The sequence below is a fragment of the Aphelocoma coerulescens genome, chromosome 4 (genome assembly GCF_041296385.1).
Source record: "Aphelocoma coerulescens isolate FSJ_1873_10779 chromosome 4, UR_Acoe_1.0, whole genome shotgun sequence".
In the NCBI taxonomy this organism is placed as follows: Eukaryota; Metazoa; Chordata; class Aves; order Passeriformes; family Corvidae; genus Aphelocoma; species Aphelocoma coerulescens.
The window spans coordinates 58,271,037-58,291,207 of NC_091017.1; the positions used below are offsets into that span (position 1 = coordinate 58,271,037).

Sequence of the window (20,171 nt, forward strand, 5' to 3'; positions counted from 1 at the left end):
CTGTTGGAGACAATGATCTAGAGTTCAGTCTTCCTGCTGTCAGTCTGTTATTAACTCAAACAGCTGTGAAGTAGATACAACTACATCTGAGAGGTTCTGAGGGAGCCATAGCTCTTTCTGAATCCAAATTTTTAATACAGTGTTTTATCTGCAAATAAGGAACATTAAGACTTTATGTACAACATTTTTGTATATTAAATTACAGAGAAGTTACTGTACTGCTGCTGTGAGATTTTAATAGAACTCTTGAAATCAAGGTGTATGATAAGCAGAAACTAATGTATTGCATTATATTAGGGGAAGGGAAAATGAAATTCCTGGTACCCAGCCAAAACTCACATAACACCTAAGTAGTTAAAGATTAAATTCCCCACAGGACTGAAAACTTCAGGTTCATGGGTGTTTGCACAGTCAACACATCATTTTTTTACAAATGTTAAATACTAGCCTTTTCTTCCTGATCACACCTGCAGAGCTACTGGTGTTGTTTACTAGTAGGTGTGTTGGAAATGGATAAAGAAGTTTGTAATGTACAAAAAAAACCCTAAAAAAAACAAAAAAAACCAACATAAGTACACCTGCAAACTTTATAGACCACCAGTAAATGTTACTCTGTAACAAAATACTGAAAATGTATTGAGAAAAAATTTTCTGATCAAAATTAGGAATAAGATTTAGAGATAATTTATAATGCTCAGTAATAACATCTGATGTAGGGAACTTTCTCCTAAGTATTTAAATATTCTGCTTGGATATGGAAAAGATAGTTTACGTCAGAGATTCAAAACCAGAAAAGGTTTAAGGAGAAAGACTGTATATGAGCAAACACACTAAGAGCAACAACTCATACAGTGATAGGGGACAGGCACTGAGTTGATAGTTCCTTTTTCTTTCATTTTTGCTTTTATTTATTCCTGATATGCCAAAATCAAATATCAGCAACCTTTTTATGCCACCAGGTTATTGCTTCTTCTTGCTTTACTTAAATCCAGGCCTCGATACACAACAATACCTGATTCTGCCATCATCTGCTGTCTGCTGCCTTGAGCAACTGACAACATTGGTTTGCTTAAAACTGCTCTGTTCCTGCCTATTGTGGCAGAAATCTCTCTGCTGCATAGATCTTTAAGAAAGCTTGTTCTGACTTCTTGATTTTTAATAAAAAAGGAGAGTGGGATCCTGTGTTTGTATCACAGAAAATCTGATAAATAATCTTTAACATTCAAACAAAATAGTTGTTTTCCATATTTCATATGCTGCTATAGAGTAATAAATTCCAGCATAGGCATGTCAAGAAACTCTTCCAACTTAAGTTGCTCCAGCAGTTCAGGATCCAACAATGCTAAGATCCAATATACCTTTCCCCTATGCTTACTGACAGTTTGGAAGAAATTATGAAAATAGGATTAAAACCTGAAAATTTGTTAGCTTTGTTCTATAAATGATTTCACTTTCATTCCTTCAAGGCTTTTCTCCATAATAAATTCTCTTGTAAACAACATACAAAAGTGGTGTCCTGGTTCTGGCCAGGACAGTGTTAAATTTTGCAGTAGCTAGGAGGGACCACAGCCAGGACTCAAAGGTTACTTTATACCACCTGACATCATTGTTGGGGCAGGTGGAAGGGAGTCTCTTGTGGAGAGAAGGGGTTCCTTCCAGTCGAGTAAGTGTGGCACCGGCTCCAAACTGGAGGGAGTGGTGGGTGGTGCCAGTTCCAAGGAGAGGGAGCAGCTGGGTCATGCCAGTTCTGAGCTGGAGGGATTGGTCAGTGTGGCATGGCTGCACCTTGCAGTGAGCATTTTTCCATGTGAATCGCTCTCTTTCTTGTACACTTTTGTTATTATTGTTGCTGTTGCCGTTCATTTTCTTATCTCACTGATGTCTCCAGTAAATTGTTTCTATCTCAACCCATGATCTTTGCCTTTTGTGCCTCCACTTCTCCTCTCCAGCCAACCGCAGTGGGGGAGGGCAAGGGGGGAGCAGGCTACTGGCATGCAATTTTCAGAGTCTCAGTAGAGCACTTAACTGGAGAGTACCATTCCTAAACCATGACAAGTGGGTTTTGGTTGAGATTTTTTGTTGTTGTTGTTTTGTTAGGTTTTTTTGGGGATTGTGCTTTTTTGGGGGGAAGGGTGTGTTTCTTTTCAATATATTTATATTGCATATTCTTTAAAGTATATATTATCCTTGAGGCTTTAAGTAGGAAAAAAGATCAATTAAATACACTCTCTTCCCTGGTACTTAGCCACAGGGGTCACTCTATGCCCCTCCTCATGTTCATAACTTCCCAGTGTTGTCAGATATATCTTGCTTCACCAGTTATTCAAATTACTTACAGGTAGTTTGTTACATCTCTAGCATCATAAGAACATCTGTCACATTATGCTGCACAGAAGTCAACACTGACTTTGCTTCTAAAACTTACAGTTCTCTGGCAAATTTTGTAGCAATTACAGGCTGCTTATACCTTAGTAAAATCTGAGTAAACCTATCAAAGAATTATCATAAGGAGCAGGTATTTAAAGGCTAAACAATGTTATGCACTGATGATTCTAATTAAATATAACAAAAAAAAAATCCTGTTTTTTATGTCTGGAAAAATTGCAAAGGAACATTTCATATAAAATTCTGTCACTCCAAAATAATTCGGTATAGATTATTTCAGCTATCATGTTCTGTCATCTGAAGGTGCCAGATAACATTTTAATAGAAGAGATGAACATTTAATGCACTAGTCATGTATATTGCACCAGTGTTATGTTTGGAAAAAAAGTGGAGTGTAGAGGGTTTTAGAATACTCACAGCATATTTATATTGAGTTATAATAATTCTCTCTAACATACGGAAGCTACAATGTGCTTTCATAGTCTGCAGAGTTTGTTAGCATGACAGTAAGCATATGCAGTTCTCTCAGCCTTTAAGAAGAAATGGGTTTTGTTTGCAGTAAAAGAAAGAAACCCTCAAGTCAGTGTTTATCACTATCTTCTCTCTTAGTTTTAACTGCTTTCCTGTTTTGTACTGTATGACAGAGGGAAGAAGGTTCAGATAATTTTAGATTCATGTTAATTGGTGGAAAAATAATGAAAAAGCTCTCATAATGCATATCAGAGTCCGAAAACTGTCATGCTGATGTGTAAGATCTACTCGTATCTGTAGCCAGTCCATTGTCTGTGTGCATTTCTTAAATATTAAGCCAAGTGATCGGTCGCTAGAGGGCATCAAATCTGTGCCCTAAGAAACGATGAAAGAAAAGCTGCAGATGTTTTAATAGAACAAAGAGAATTTACATCTCTGTATGCCAAGTGCTGTTCTGCAGATCATAAACCAATTCATGTGTATTTTTAAAGTCACTTTAGGGTAGTTGTTAACCACCTCATAAAACTGTGCAATAGAAAGCCTTTAAGGAAAAAAAAAAAAGAGGACACCATCTACCCCCACCCCCCAAATAATATTAAAGATCTGACTTTCAGACTCTAGAGAAAGACTTATGTAGAGCTAGAAGGTGGAAACATAGAGTATCTTCCGTTGCTGTTTGCCATCAGGTCAGGGTAACTATGGAAAAGAAAAAAAAAGAGCAAACAAGAAATGGGTAGAGAAACACATACCTTGCACCTCTCTCCTTTGTTTCATGTCTTCTAAATATAGGTTTCTTTTCAAAGCCACTAAACCTACTTTTACAGTACCCTCTAACTCTGTATGCTTGTCTGTCTCACACATACTTTTGTGTCCATTCTTTATTCGCTGTCAGAAGTCTTCTGCATTCTAGGATGTACTTCTCTTCTGGAATTGGACATCCTTTCATGTAGTACTTTTATGTATTTTCAGGGGTCTTAGCGCCTAGAAAAAATTCTGCAGAAGAGGTCATAACATTTTATTGCATATAAGAATGAGGAAAACTCTCAAACATGGAATAACTGTTGTGTTGTATGTAATGAGGTTTTTGCAGTAGAGCGTCATATTTAAACCCAGCTGGCGACTAGCACCACACAACAGCTTCCTCACTATGTCCCAGTGGGATAGGGAAGAGTCAAAATGAGAAAACACATGGGTTGAGAGAAAGGCAGTTTAATAGGTAAAGCAAAAGCACACACACAAGCAAAGCAAAACAAGAAATTCATCCATGGGCAGGCAGGTGTTCAGCCGCCCCTGAGAGAGCAGGGCTCCATCACATGCAATGCTGACTCAGGAAGACAAACATCATAATTCCAAATGTTTGCCCCTTCCTTCTTCTTCCCCTGCTTTATATGTTGAAAATGATGCCACGTGGTATGCAATGTCTCCTTGGGCAGTTGGGTCAGATATGCCAGCTGTGTCCCTTCCCAGCTTCTTGTAAAACCCAGGCTCCTAGTTGGTGGGGAGCCGTGAGGAGCTGAAAAGGTGTTGACTCTGTGTAAGCACTGTTCAGTAGTAATGAAAAACTCCCTGTGTTATTAACAGTTTCCAGCACAAACCCAAAACATAGCCCCCTACTTCCTACTGTGAAGAAAATTAACTGTTTATCATCCAAAACCAGCACAGATAGATATAAATCAGAGATTAATACTGCAGATAAATTTGGTAAATTTCAGTGCTTTGGTTTCCATTGATTTAATATTTGACAGATTTTCATATAAAAGCCTTAGCTACTTAACAAACAAAAATTGAGTAATTCCAGTACCGTTAAAATGGTTTCAGTAAAATTAAGGTGACATCAATCATATTGAGTTGATATTGCTTGTTAGTGCATTAGATCCAGAGTTAGCAAAACATCTTCTCATTTATGAAATGAAAATATTTGCATGTTCTGTTAGTTGTTTACCTGTCATATTGAATTTTAATGCTATAGGGATTCTCCACACAAATGAGTATTTTTATTTGAAGTTCCAAGACATAAAAGTATCCATAGATTTTATGCATCCAGGACAGTTTAAGATTCTCAAAACCTAACAGGAAATCATTAACATTAAACCAGAAAAAAAGAAAATAATAATAAAATCTCCCAGGCAATATAAAATTCTTGAATAGAAAAAAAAAAAAAAGTAGCAAAACAGTTTGTATAACTATTTCCTTTTCTGAAATCTTTGGGAGAAGACAGTACTTACATCTTAAGGGAGGCTGTGTTTCCTAGAAGTTTTAAAAAATTATTATCCAGAAGAGAACTGATAAGTGAAATCTGTTTCTGCCATATTATTGCAACTGCTATATTTCTTTCTCACTTACTAAGGGACCTACAAGGTTACTAACCTTTGAAATAAACTTTCATTCCCAGTATTTTGCCTTGTTCCTTAAAGTTTAGAAGTCAATACATTAAGTCAAGCAGTGCCATAAGGGTTTGATTTTTTTTTGCCTGCTGTTCTAAGTGTAGATACAAGATTCTATAGAAATGCCTATTTCGCATGCCTATTTCAAGACTTCAAGTTCCACAACAGCAGGCCTCTGATCCCTCATCACCTCAACTTTGTTTTCAGCTTTCCGGTGACTTTGTCCGTCATCATTTTTCCAGCTCAGGGAATGTTCAACGGACTATCCACCTCAACAGGTTGGAGCGCTGGGTCCCCAGCCCTCACCCGTCCCACACGGTGGCAGGATGTGTTATTTTTATAGCTGTTGTTGCATTTTTTACCTGTCAGTGACACCCTCATCAAATAGATTATGGGTGCTGATCGCAAAATAACCCATAGTCATTCCCCTTATCTTTTCATATAGAATTCTGTCATTCACTTAGTTTTTAAGTAGATTTTGGCTAAAAGATTCTCTGAAAGCCTATATAAAAGTACAAGCTTTTTACTATTTAACACTGATAAGGGTAAATAGCAGATATAGAGTAAAGAATGAAATCTTTATTTAATAAACTTAGAAAAGGAGACTGTAATTAATATTAGAAGATTCCATAATATTCCTCTTGTATATATACTAATAAGAAGACATTGTATAACAGAGAAAACAGTTAGAAAGACCATTGCTTTTCTCTAATCTAAAGCAAATCCTCTTGATAGACTGCTTTATTATTTCTCTTTCTGACTTTTCCATTTGAAAATATTTCCCCTCTGTACGGCACAATAGCATACAGAATACCTTTCAAAAAAAAAAAAAAAAAAAAACAAACAATGGTAAAACTTAAATTCGGATGTCAATATTTAGTTAAGTTGTGTGGGTGAAATTTGTCTATTTTTCCAAAGAAGATAACTTTTTCAGACTGTTGCACAGAAAAATGCATTAGTTCTATAAGTTGAGTGAGTTCAGTGAATGGTGAATTGATTATCAGATTGAAATTCCAAGTGTTTTGATCTCTTAGATACTTATTTTGGCTTTACATTATTTTCTTATATCTTCCTTTGCAAACAGTAGGATATAAACTACCTGACTAATATTATGTCATAGTCAGAATTTTAATACAAATAGGAAGAAAAGCTCTCAAAGACAGACAGCCTGAATGAATTATTAAAATAGACTTGCTAATAACCAGAGTCAAATATTCTTGTATATTCTTCTCTAAATACCAAATTTTAGGCAGAGAATTTCAAGGTTACAGCACTGTATTGTAATTGAGACCAGTCCTTGAGACTAACAGAAGAAGACACAACAGAAAGTGTGGTCACCCTCACTAAATGGTCACTCACATTTTGCTGAGTCTATCTAACTCTGATAATTATTTTGTAGACACTTGCACACTTATCCTGGAATTAGCCCAGGAATTGCTGACATCAGCACCAATCACCACCAAGTTATAATGATTTTTTGTCCACTACCGACAACCAGTGTGGATAGATAAATCCACACAACATCAAAAACTTTGAGCCTCAGTCTAAGAAAAATCTTAAATATTTTTTAACAAAAGTTTATTGGTTCTGTGTTACTAAGATATGGCAGTGTGGCTGCATGATTTAGTAAATTCCAATGAAGAAAACAATGGGAAAAGGTTGTTGTTTAAACAGGTGAAGACAAGTCTGCATTTATTTTTTCATGTGTTGTCTCCTAATATGATTCTGCCATTAGTACTCAAAAACTGAGCAAAATAATTACAGCCGAAAATAAGGAAACAGATCAGTGCAGAGCAGTTACTGAAGTACAGCTTTTATTCAGAGAAACACAGTGTTTATACTTCTCAGAGTACAACTTAAAACTTGGAATTGAGGTGGATTTTAGAAGTCGTTTTTGCAAAAAATTTCTTTCCGTAGTTTCTCTTCACTCAAAATCAACATCTTCTTCTTTAATGTTTACATTTGTGCATTTTTGCTGAGTGTTTTGTTTCATTTCTTCAAGTATTTTTTATAAAAAGTTTCTATAACAATTGTTATATAATGTTTTCTTTTGTGTAACACATGGAACTACACTCATGAACTCACAGACCTTTTCAATTATGTTCCTTATATTAGCTATTAAGGACATCAGGTGCCTGTGAGATTCAAAGTTCTTCCTTGCATTTGAAATTGTACGACAGATAGACAGAAAATAAAGTGCAACTGGTTTTCATTAGTCAGAGGTTATCAAAAAGACAACTCGGAACCTGTAATGGTACCTAATTTTTAGTGCAAATTAGTTATACCACCACCCAGCAGGCAATGGACAGGAAAGTGAAAAAAATATCAGATAAAAAATGGGGTTTAGCTCCACCACCAAAAATAATATTTCAAAGAATACAAAAAAATTATTTCAAATAAAATAATTTATCATGTTGGTTGGACAGCATGTTGGTAAATAACCGAACAGAGAGACATAGTTGGTAAATAACAGAACAGAGAGACATAGTTTTCAATTTGGGGTATTGTAATGCAAAGCAGTAAATCTGCTATGTACCTTATACCACCATAAGAGATAACAAAACCAAAACAAACAGTGACACCTAACTACCAGGTGTGAACATTTGATGGTTTAATTAACATGTAAGTGCGACAGTTAAATTATATAGTTGGTCCTGTAAAAAAGTTTGATAAAGAATTTATATATTTGCAAATAGAGTAAGAAATTTGACTGATTTTGATCTGTTAAATTCTATTTTCAGCTTTTAAAAGATCTCCCCATACATATTTATGATTTACATTGTTCGTTTTAGGATTAATTATTTTAATTTGTTAGTGAAAAATTTTAAGGAAAAAACCCAAACAAACAAACCAACCAAAACCAACAGCAATCCTTAACATTATTTTAATTATCCTCATGTTTTATCAAGGATTGATTATTCTTCACTCTCTAACTAATTAACATAAAATCTTGGTTATTCTTTATCATAAAATAGAGCTTTTGGTATTCAGTAATTCTTACAGTAATTCACTTTCTGTTTCTACTCAACTCTCAGTTTTTCCCTGCAGTGCTGGACATGTGGTCATGATATTGTAAATCACTTATGATCATACTACCTTGCAGAACATAAACACAGGGATTCACAATAAAGCCAGTTACAATAACTGGAAAAGAGCAGGCAGAATTATCAATTCTATTGATGTGTAGTAAAGCATGGGAAGATTAAAAAAGCAAAATATTAAAATGTTTGTTTTGTTTGTCAGTGAGTTGAACCATAAGGAAACTAAACTGTGTTCTATTAAATCATGCTGTTGTAAGAAGAATTATAAAAGGAAAAGAAACTCTAGTGGTATGTAGATATGCTAATACCAAAATATAGGGATTAGAGTTTTATTATCTGTATTCAGTCTCATGCCTCAATTTTAAGCAACGCATTTAAACTGACTGGGAATTTTCAGCTGACTTGATTTTATCAGCATCAAAGTCATAGAGATCTCTCTGACTCTTTAAAATTTCAAGAAAAACTAAACAAAAAATGCATTGGCTGTGCTTGATTTCACTTAGATTGATATATGAAAGAAAACCCAACAAAACAAACAAAGAACAACACCGTTCTGTGTAGAATAAATACGAAACATTTCAAGTCAGTTTCAGTTTGCATTTCATCTCACAAGCATGCTGCATTGCATCATATCCTGGGGTCCTTTTGTCCTTATTTTCCTCTTTGAGGGAAAAAATGGTGCAGTTGATTGAGCAATATATTTCATCATAGAAGGTGGCTCCTATATATAGCTGTTTTTTTCTCCAGTTTTGAAAGCATCCATATGTCAGCAGGTATTTAAACTTTAATACTTCAGCCTAAATCCAAAGTCCCCTATGCATTGTTGTGACATTGGCAGTTCAGGATAGAATAATTTGGGAAAAATGCTTGTCATCTTTACCATTTTTACCATTGGTATAAATGGTTTCTGTGAAGAGTAAAAAGCATACTGTGGACTTGAAAACATACAATTTTTACAGTGTTGTAAAACTCTTTAATATTTAGTTATCAAGTAAATCCTTTTCAGTGACAATGAATGCACTGGTGCATCAGCAGTATAAACTCCACAGGAGTCATGCCAAAAGGAAACCAAGCCCCACAGAGCAAAACTGGTAGTCCTTTCAGATTTCTTTGAAGAAAGTGATCTGTCATTAAAAATTCACTAGTAGCAGTAAAAACTTAAAAACATCACTACACATTTTGAAGATCCAGAAGATGAGAATATGGGAATTGTTAATGAAGTGAATGGCATCCAAGAGAAAGCTGACCAGACAAAATAAAGACATGCTAATTTCTTTCCTGAGGTTGCTTGCAGTAGATTCAATAAGACTATGTTTTTATGTCAGCTTTTAAACAGGTAAAAATTTTAAATTATGGTGATGGTACTTTTCCATGTAGTATACCCCTAAAAAATAGGATCTGTATATGGCAGGAATACAAATACATGTATCTCAAATTGGCTCCACTGCTTTAATCCTATGCTTCATTTGCAGTGCAGGTATAATTTATATCACACTTTGAGAAATACATAAATATTGCCATATATTCATGTGTATATCTATGTGTCTATATATCTCAACCTCAGTACTACAGTAATAGTTATTCATTCCTGTAGTGTATTAGTTTATAAAAATGATTTACCAGGGATGAAGAACCAATGAACGCATACAACTCAAACAGAAAAAAAAAAAAAAAAAAAAAAAAAAAAAAAAAAAAAAAAAAATTAACAAGATCAGAACCATAATGAAACTCAGTGTAGCCTCAAAAATGGACATTACAGCAAAGCTTAAGTGGTGATACAAGAGAGGGAAAAATGAGTTGTGAGGAAGGAAAGGGTAGAAAGAGTTTGACACTGTTATTCAAAAAATGCATGAAGACCCATAGCACCAATTCACATACTTCTTGCATTGTGCTTCTATTTTTTAACTTTCAGTTTTTTAATACCACCGCCCCCCCTGCCCCCCACTGTTTGGTATTTGGGGGGTACTTTTAATAAAACCTATATTGCTCTCATTGCTCTTGTTTGTAATTTACACAACTGGAAAAATTTTATAAATTTACCTAGCTTTTACTTCCTGTGAACTAATAAATCAAATAATGTTACTAACAGCCTCACAAAAAAACTGTCTAAAACTCTTAAATAATTGGAATGTATTAGGCTCTGGTTAAGAGCAAATTTTGCCTATCAGTTTAAAATGATACTGTCAATGACTATGTCTTAAGGAGAAATCTTCTCTGAGTGTCCAAAAAGTTTCAAAGCAGATACCTGAATATATGTAATGATGAAATCATCCAGAATATTCAGGTCATCCTTAATCTACATATCCATAGCCTCCTGTTGAATTCATTTTCATCTATAGCTGACCTCCAGGTCTTTTTGATGTCTATTCATGTTCTCCTACATGAGGGTTAAAGTCAAGGGAAAAAATATCTCCTTCATTACTGCATGTAAGAACACTTTCACCCATTTTGGTGCTTATCTTAACCCTAATAATTTTTCAGTTCTAATTTCTGAAGGAAATAGAGTGGTATCATCTTTAGAGAGCTGTTGCAGTAAGTTTTCACCGGTTTAATGGTATTAATCTGTTTCAGGTTTTTTATGGTCTGTAAAGTTACGTATAAATGTAGATATATTTCTACAATAGGGCATACTTCCTTGCCAGGGAGTGGGAGTGTGTGTATAGATAGATAGATATGCCTGGTTATGTCCCACAATGAAAATATGTTAGTCGGTGTGTAAATGGTAATCACTTCACATACGTTATTGACTACCTTTGTTATCTGGATATCTATATATAGACATTGGACCTGCTTCTATTCTTACAAGTTTATTGTTTTGAAAGGACAGGTTTTCATATTACAAAGAATAAGTCTTAAATTTGTTTCAAAAGTCTTGCTGGCTTGGTGATTAAACTGTAACTTTTAAGAATTTTGGATACTTTTTTCACACCGTTAAATAACTCAAGAGGATTGATTCCTAAATTGTTGTCTTGCAGTTCAACTCAGATTTATTTTGTCAAACCCTGACTCAGAACAACCAGTCAATTCCTCAAAATAGCTGAAACCAAGTTACAGCAAGGCAAGCCTGGGCTGTAACTGAGACCTTGCTTTTTCTTGTCCATACAAAGCCTTTGGCCTTTTACTAACCGCGGCAAAATTCATATTCACTTGCCTACTGCAGAGACGACCTTGATAATCTTAATCATATTCTCTGTCTTGGTCACTTGCTAAAACCAAACAGAGAGTTCTCTGAGCCTCCAGAGAAGCAAGAGTTATGTAGAAAAATATTAGCTCCATTTGGTAACAAACTTTTTAAGCTATTTATTAACATATTTGTATATTGTGCTAAGTTCTATTGATCATGAAAAGATAAAAAAGCACTTTGGTAATCAATTGCTTGAAACACTGATTTTAAACAGACACCAACTCCTTAGCTTATTAACCTAGTTTTAGGTTATTTGCTTCATGTTACCACAAATCCTGGAAATATAACATGATCTCATCTTAACTCTAATCAGAACCAAACCTTCCTTTGCCCATGAGCTCAAAGGCTGATCTTTTTTGAGCTGTTCATAATTCATGCTTGCCATCTGTTTCTACTAAAACAAACTAACCAATTTGTTATTTAAAGGTACATTTCTGGGTAGAATACTATTTAAAAAAAGATTGAAAACATGATCTTTAATGGCTCAAATTTTCAAATATGAAAAAATAATTACAAGTGATTGAAAAAACAATAAAGACCTTAATTTCATGTTGATTTTATTATATATCCTTATTCCTGTATTTTAGTAATTGTTCTGTATACACAGAATGTTTCTAAAACTGCATTATAATTTTCTCATTATATCTCCACTCTATTCGTCTAGGCACTTATCCTCATAGACGTCAGTGGGTTTTGTTTGGGATTATGGAGAATCCCATAGTATTTAATAGCAATAAAGAGATCAGTTAACTGGGCTAGTGGGTGGGTGAATGGATTTAAGCTTCTATTTCTCACACAGATAACAACCTTAGGAAGAGTAGAGGTTTTATGCTAGGAGACCAGGAAGAGATAATGTCTAAATGTTAGGCAGAGTAAATGAGCTACTAATTGTTGAAAAAAGGTAGGGGTTTGGTTTTTTCTTTTCTCTAGAGTATTACATGCTAAAAATAGCTCCAAGAAAGTTATGACTTTCATGACAATAATTTTTGTTTCAAATTTCAAATATATTTCCATTCCACATAGAAAATTATTGTAAGGGAAAATCTATCTTAGATCATAATTGTCATGGTGGTTAAAAAATGATTTATCGTCTGCTTCTTTCTTTGAGGGGAAATCCAAAATAATAAAAAGAATGCAAACAATTAATCACCTTGATCACCAAATATCCTTACTTTTCCTGTTATATATTGATGTGGAAATCTGAGGTTGTAGATTCGCAAACCAATTATGATGCTATGATGCTACTGTGAAAGACATTCATAACATGATCTTACTGTACTCTGCAGAAGCAAAATGTATTTATTTTTATGGCTCAGAGTTTTAAATAAAAATGACTGTGAAAAGCCATAATTTAAAAGCTGCCTATAGGGGATGAAAAAAGTTAATATTAATCTTCAATCTTTATTGTTACAATTTTGTGTTGCAATCCTATTTGCTTCTTTAGATTAAAAGTGAAAAACTTGTTTATTTATCCCTTTCAAATATCTTTATAGTGGAAGGCAGAAGAAATGGTTTATTAAAGGAGTTCTCCCTATAGCATAGAAATAGAATGTGATAATTAGAAGAATAAGAGTCTCACAGTCACAGGAAAATTAGACTTGAACAGGTGGCTGTTAACTAGACAAGTTATAAGGTGCTCATTCAACCTCCAGTGGAGGGTCTGACTGTCCTGTGGTATGTTTGTCTCTGACAAAAAAGCATGGAAAGAACTTTTTAGTAGATGACATTTCAAGAATGAGCAGAAAAATTGAGTTTGCCAAATTCCTTTTTGTATTTTATTAGGTATGGTTTTCACCTAGAGTGAGATCATGACATTTCAATCCTTTTAAAATATTACTTTATATCTATGAATATTTGTTTAAATTCCCTACAGGACGTGTTGTGAAATATTGGTCCATTTTTCCTTCTCTTGTTCTTCACCATGAGCCTGGTAGTATATTCAGCTTTTTGATACAAGAAAGATAACAGAAAACTGTTATGGAGCTTGGGTGTTGACTCAGTTGTTAGCTGAAAAAGAACATTTTGCTATACCTCTATTAGACTTTCATTTACTGTACAGTGGCTTGACTTGTGACATAGTATTCCAGCAAAGAAAACATCTACCTGGTGCTTGCATATTGTTCTTGTATTCATTCTAATTAATTACAGATACATCAGTGTTCCTGCTGTTAGCAAGCCTTTAATAACTGCTTCCATGCTAAACCTTGTTTTCAGTGATTTGTAACCACTTCCCATCCTGATATTCTTGAATAATTTTTCTCAGCTTGATGCTACTTGAAGTTAGATATCTTTTGATAAAGTTTCCATTTAGAAAAACAATTTGCCTTTTAAATTCTTTCAAAAACATCACTTAACACATCCTGAAGCAGAAAGGACTGATAGCTCATATAATAAGCTTAAATTCTAGCAAGGAACTGACCATCACTGAGGAGACGTCTGTTTTCTATAAAAAAATCTATGTTTTCAGTTATGTACCTTTGAAATTAGGTAACTGATTTATTTTTGCTCATTGACAGTATAAAACAGACATAAGAAAGTTTATATTGCAAATCTTCTTACTTGGACACTGTAACACTATTTTTTTCCTGTGTGGAAAATATATTTTGATATTACTGTTCCTACAATGTAGAAAACTATTCCATCTTACCTGTGTTTATGAACACACGTATATACAGAAATGAATATTATACAGGGCTTATAAACCAAAACACTAGCTAAAGTAAGTGTTCTGCTAAGCTACAGACATTTCATCTAGGTTAACCTGCCAGATCAAGTTCATATTTGTATTACTTTTCTACAGATTACTTAGTAAACTATGGCCTCTAAAGGCTCAGTTTCAAAAAGAATTTGCTCACTTCAAACCCAGAGGGTTTAATATTGCTGAATGCTGAGTTGTAGGTGTGAATACAGCATTTAACTTCCAGTGGTCTAATTTGAAAGAGTAATAATGAAGCATGTGATCATGAGAGAAACTTCACTCTCTAGGCACAAAAATTAAAATAGAAGCTGCTGGACCTAAGTTCCCTACCTTTTCTCTTTACTTCTTTGTTTTTCCCACCTGATTTTTTTTTTAATGATTCATCTGCTTTGAAGAAGTCTTTCAAATAATTAATTAGCTTCTGTAGAGTAACATACTTATCACCAAATATTAAAAGCTGCACACTCAAATCCCCAGTTAAAATGATAACTTAAAAAGTTTAAAACAGTCTACTAATTTCTTGAAAACCTAAACACATATCAAAGCTGCAGAGGCTTATACTGTAAATAAACAAAATATAAAATTATCTGATTACCAGTATTGCTCATCCTAACTTCTTAATACTGTTTGTTCAGAAGGGGCAGGCATCCAGTGTGGTGTTTCCAAATCACTTCATTCATTGGCTTTGTCTCTTATGAGACACATATATGTAGCTAATATACAAAATTCCCTTTAGATTTGCGATCTACATAATATCTATAATGTCCTCTAATTAAGAAATTTACAGGGTCATCATTTTGAAATAGTTTACTGATGGAACAACAAGCTTTAAAAAGTGTGATCACATACACTCTCAGTTAATATTGTTCTACAGTAAGACTTATATTATCCATTAGCATCACATGAGCATCTCATTCCTTAATATACTTGAATGTCCATTAGTTTGTAAAAGCAGAGGCATCAATTTTCTAGAAATAATAACTCTGTAGAATGTTCAAAACACTTGAGATCATGTTTTCATTTTAAACAAAAACCAGAAAAAGTCAAGGACTTTTTAGTTCTAAGCATGCCTTAGGCTGGAAAACGAAATAGTTATAAGGCGTAATTTAAAGTCAGGTTTCCCAGCGCTTATTGACTCTTTTTAAAAAGGCATCAGAGAAAGAAAGTAAAAAACACCTAAGGCGATTTTTTCTCCTAAGAATTTTTTTTTTACATTCTTGTTAAAATGTATGCATAATTAAAAAAAAGAAAGTTAACCTTTTGCTTTTTATTCATCTTCATAATCAGAGACAATGAAGAAAAAAGCATCGACACAATCACTTATTTTCAAAATCAAATGAGTGGCTGCTTAAAAATACATAATGGTGTTATATATGTAAGGAGAATGAAAGGCATTATGAATGAATGGATATTTCCTTGGAGGAATCAAAACAGTTCCTCTATTTTTTCTGTCCATGAAGAGCAAAATTTTGGTCTATTCTGCATGTTTTGACTGCATAGAGCAGAGTATGGTACAGAGATCCCTCAAAGTCCCTGCTAGACTGACAACATGGTCCTGAGGCGCCTTACCAGCTTAGATCCAGGTATAACCCTGTCTGTATGTATGACATCAAACTTCTGCTAATAATAATCTACTGCAAAGTGGGTGCATTTGTGTTTGAGCTGATTCTACTGCCCCTCCTCCTGCCCACTCCCAAGAATTACAACAGCAGCCCATGTGCTGTGGGTAGCAAGGCTTAGTGGAGAGTAAATGACACTCTCTCTGACTTTTCTCAGTTGGCCTTTTACCACAAAGCTGAGGACTTCTTTACAACTGACCAACTCATGATTGTGTCACAGAAAATATTGATATTGGCCAGCCAGTATCGCTGTTATTTGAATACCTTTCTCAATCCTACTTCTTGGCAGATTCAGCTTTCTATTTCAGAAACAGGTAATTAATATGTTTTCTATCAACATCGGATGGGAAGAAGGGGGAAAAAGGTCTCCTTTGAATATAACCTTGCTCAGTTATACATGAGCAGATAGCATCTTCACCATTTTACTGTGAACTTCCTAAAACTGCAGTAAAGTTTCTAAAAATATATGTGCACAAGGCACTGCCAAAATTAGTTTGGTCACTTGCAACAAAGGAATTTACAGCTTTGAATAAATAGTTTCGTAGTAAATCCTCAAGGGAAATAAAAAACACCCTTTTCCTTCCACCTTCCCCAAAAAGACATATACCCAAAACACTCAAACCCAAACCTAAACAAAGAAAACCTCTTACCCTCCCTCCCACAAAAAAAACCAGCCGACCAACCAGACAACCAAAAAACAAAACCAAACCAAACCACTGATAAACCCCCTAAACCATGCAAAACTTTAAAAGTCCGGGGGGGTTTTTTTGTTTTGTTTTTTTTTTTTTTTTTTTTTTTGTTTTTTTCTCTTTTAAGGCAAGTTTAGAAGAGGTAGCTGACCCACTAAAGAGATAAAAGGACATGAAGACGTCCATTCTAGAAAACATTATCCATTATTCTGCAACTAAGTTTCAGCTTAATTTATGCCTGTCATGGAAAAAGCTTCCTGATGTCAGGTCTGGCTGTGTGTAGGGCTGTGCAGGGGGATCAAGCTGTGCTGCTGTTTAGGATTCCTGCCAAACAAGTGACATTTCCCAAGAACATAAACAGAATTTTAAAAAATTGTCTTTGTCCTTCTTAAACAGCAGGTCTAAAGGGGACCTAAGGAAAAGAAGAAGAAAGAAAGATGACTTATCCTGATAGAGGTACATGGCTGGTAAGAAGGAAAATAACAAAGCTATTCTGATCAGGGAACAATGTTCCCTTTAAGAATAAACTATGGAAATTAATAGTTTGTGCTTTGTAAATGGCTTCATTTCCTATTGTAAAGTGTAAAGTAATTAAATATTTTTGAAGAGAAGTATTCAAATATTTAGCAGCATATTAAAACTGAAGAAAAGGGCATGACTGGATTTAGAGTTTGCCCTATCTACAGCATGGAGGCATGGTTCAGTGACTCACCAGGGAGAACAGCAACACAGATGACAGCATAATATAGGACTTAAAACTGACCTGTAATTTACCTTTTGAATATTCATTAAATAATTTAGATTACTTAATTTTTGAATTTTTTAATATTGAAAAGCTCAAAAAAAAAAAGTGTGTTTGAATTGAGGCAGACAGTAATGGATTCCTTCATATTTTGGGGGTTGAAGTGAGTATAGCTCAAGTAAATTAGCACCTAAGCAAGGACAGGACTTTCATGCTCCAGGATGTGATCTAAACTTTGACTAGGAAAAAAAAAAAAAAAAAAAAAAAAAGAAGGAAATGCTTTGAAGGGCTTATTCTAGCTTTGCTGACTTTAGCAATTCACAGAGAATTCCTCACCTTAGGAAATACATATACTATACTGAAAGCCAAAATTAATCACTACCTTAACTATCCTCAGTGAAGAATAGCATCATTGTGCTTTAATCCTTCCTGAAACTTAAGGAATAAAACATTTGAATTTATGGACATCTAAACTGTGTGCCACTGGAAAAAAAAGTGAAAGATAAAAAGGTTAAAACCAAAAATTTCCATTTGGTGGGAATTAAAAATAGTCAAGGGGAGTATTAATTCCATTCCAGAATGAAGAGGTTACTCATCTCCCAGATTTTGAAAGGAAATGATAGAAGATGATAAAGTTTGAGAATATAACAGATAGTTCATCTAGAAACATTCAAAATGTGCTTAAAAACTGGATTTCTGGGTTCTGACCAGTCAGCTTTGGTTCCCACAATTTTTGGAGTTTATTTATAAGCTTTGAAATCAAGTTACATTGATACTGGAACAATGTTTTTTTATGAGACACTTTTGAAAGCTGAGACCTTGTTAGTAAAAGTTTACGTCCTCTAGGAGAGGAGTCTGGAGAGTGGTCCAGAGACTAAGAGCATTAGTTAGAGTCTAAGAGCTTTTAGAGGTCCTAGAAGGTGTCAGATGAATCTCTGGATCATCAGAAGATCTAGTTTTCTGTCTCCAAAGCATAGAATCCAGTGTCTGTTTCTTAAGCTGCAGTTTTCATGATTTGTAGACTGTCCTTCAACCAGCCTTTTATGTTATATATGAAATTCAGAATCCCTACTACAAAGTAGAGACCTGAGCCTGAACTGAAGTCAGGACTTCTGATTGCATAGCTTGGAAGTTTGGTCTTGTAACAGAAAAAAGACTCACATTCTTCAGTGTCTCGTTGTAACATGTATTTATTTACCATCTGCACATCTTAAATGACACTTTTGGAGAGGAAGATGAGACACAGTATATTATGCTTAGAACCTACTGATCTGTACAAAGTCCTCTGTTCCTTGCCTTGTCAGATAGTCTCAGTACCCCACATCTTGCTAGAGGAAGTCCAAATCCTACCTGAAAGGAAACATTCAGCCCATGGCTCACTCCCACTCCCCACTGAGATGAAATTGCTGCAGTCTTTTATGCTGAGCCTCAACCACAGGGGCAATCTGTGCCCACAAATAAAAGCACAGTTGTTTGGGCACAGATCTGTTCCTTTCTGCAAAAAGACAAGCTCTGCATGATAAAGAAAGTGGGAGCTTCCTGCAATGAGGAAGCTCTCAGAAAAAAAATGCACAAAACAGAGTAACAAAATAATAATTAAAAACCTCTTTCTCTTTTGGTAGGAAAAGAACTGTTACACCTATTAATGATATCAAGATGATAAAACATAATTATATAATACTTTCAGAGATATTTTTATTGTTATTGTATTAACTGCTGTACAGAATATGCAATATGACAGGTGCACATCTTTGTAATGTTAAAGACGAAAATCTGATAAAAGAAAATCTTATAAATTAAAGATTGCAGTAACCAGAGACTGGTAACAGAAAATAAATATCCCTAAAAAAATACTGGAAATCCTATTTCAAACAATTGAGTTCCCAGCTTTAATTGTTTTGGGTTTCACTGACAGTTAATAGTAATGAGTCCTGTGAGGTTAGTCAGCTGGACATTTTCGTAGTCACTCAGAGGATGCAACTACAAGGAAAATAATCTAGACAAGTAAAACAATTACCTTTATGGTCTGTGTAAAAAATATAACTCAAAAAATTAGATATATATATATATATGAGAATTACTTCTGTCATTAACTATTTTATCAGTGTGCATTTTTAAGGAAATCTTTAGCAGACCCCAGGTTATAAAACACCACTGATTATGAAACACCTTTTATATGACTCTTCTAGATAAGTCAAGAACAGGGCTAAAATATTAAATGAATCATCTTTTCATGTATAATTTATAATCAAGTAGATTGCAAACGAAAAAAGTAAATGACTAGCTTATTCATTATTAATTGAAAATGAATTAAAGGTTTTGTAAGTAGACAATGTGAGAAATTTTCAGTGAGCCCTATAAAACAAAGAAAATAGATTTTAAAGAGCTGTATTAAAAAGAGAATTTAATCTGCATTCATACTTTAATGTCAGATTATTAAAGGCCTCTATACATCTTTCTCTTTAATTTGTTTCTTTCCTGAGCACTCATTCTAGTATCTGACAGAAAAACTTCTGCTACTTTGAAGCACAATATTTCTCTTTCAAATAATTGAGCTATACGAACAACCAAAATACATAATTCTTACAAAGTGGTAAACTTTGGTAAACTTCTTGCCACCATGCCGTAAGGATGATTTGAGGCTATGGAAAACAGCTGTGTATTGAATTCTTTGTTCCTTGTCTTCTTTCCTTGCTCAAAAGAAAATAGATGAAACAAGATTAAAGTATTTGAAAGGACATCCATTGAAATTAAAAGTGAGAACAGAATGTTGCTCCTTGCTTCTCTAAGAACAATTTAAAATATTCTCTTTCCATAGCATCACTAGACATGTAGGACAACCTTTTTGGGAGCTCTAGATAGATTTTTGCTGCATAGATTTAATTAGTTGTTATCATCCCTTCATTGGTTCAACACTTTCATAGATGATATCAGGGCATCTTAAGTTCATGAATTTTA

General features: G+C 34.3%; 1 long non-coding RNA gene across 1 annotated transcript in view; it reads left to right on the forward strand.

Annotated features, from left to right (window-relative positions):
• The first annotated feature begins 1,602 nt into the window (after positions 1-1,602).
• The window catches only part of LOC138109100 (uncharacterized), a 95,600-nt gene continuing 77,031 nt past the window's right edge, over positions 1,603-20,171 (forward strand). Inside the window, exons 1-2 of the long non-coding RNA XR_011150263.1 lie at positions 1,603-1,663; positions 16,868-16,938. This is a non-coding gene — a long non-coding RNA (uncharacterized lncRNA). The remainder of the gene's footprint in view (positions 1,664-16,867; positions 16,939-20,171) is intronic.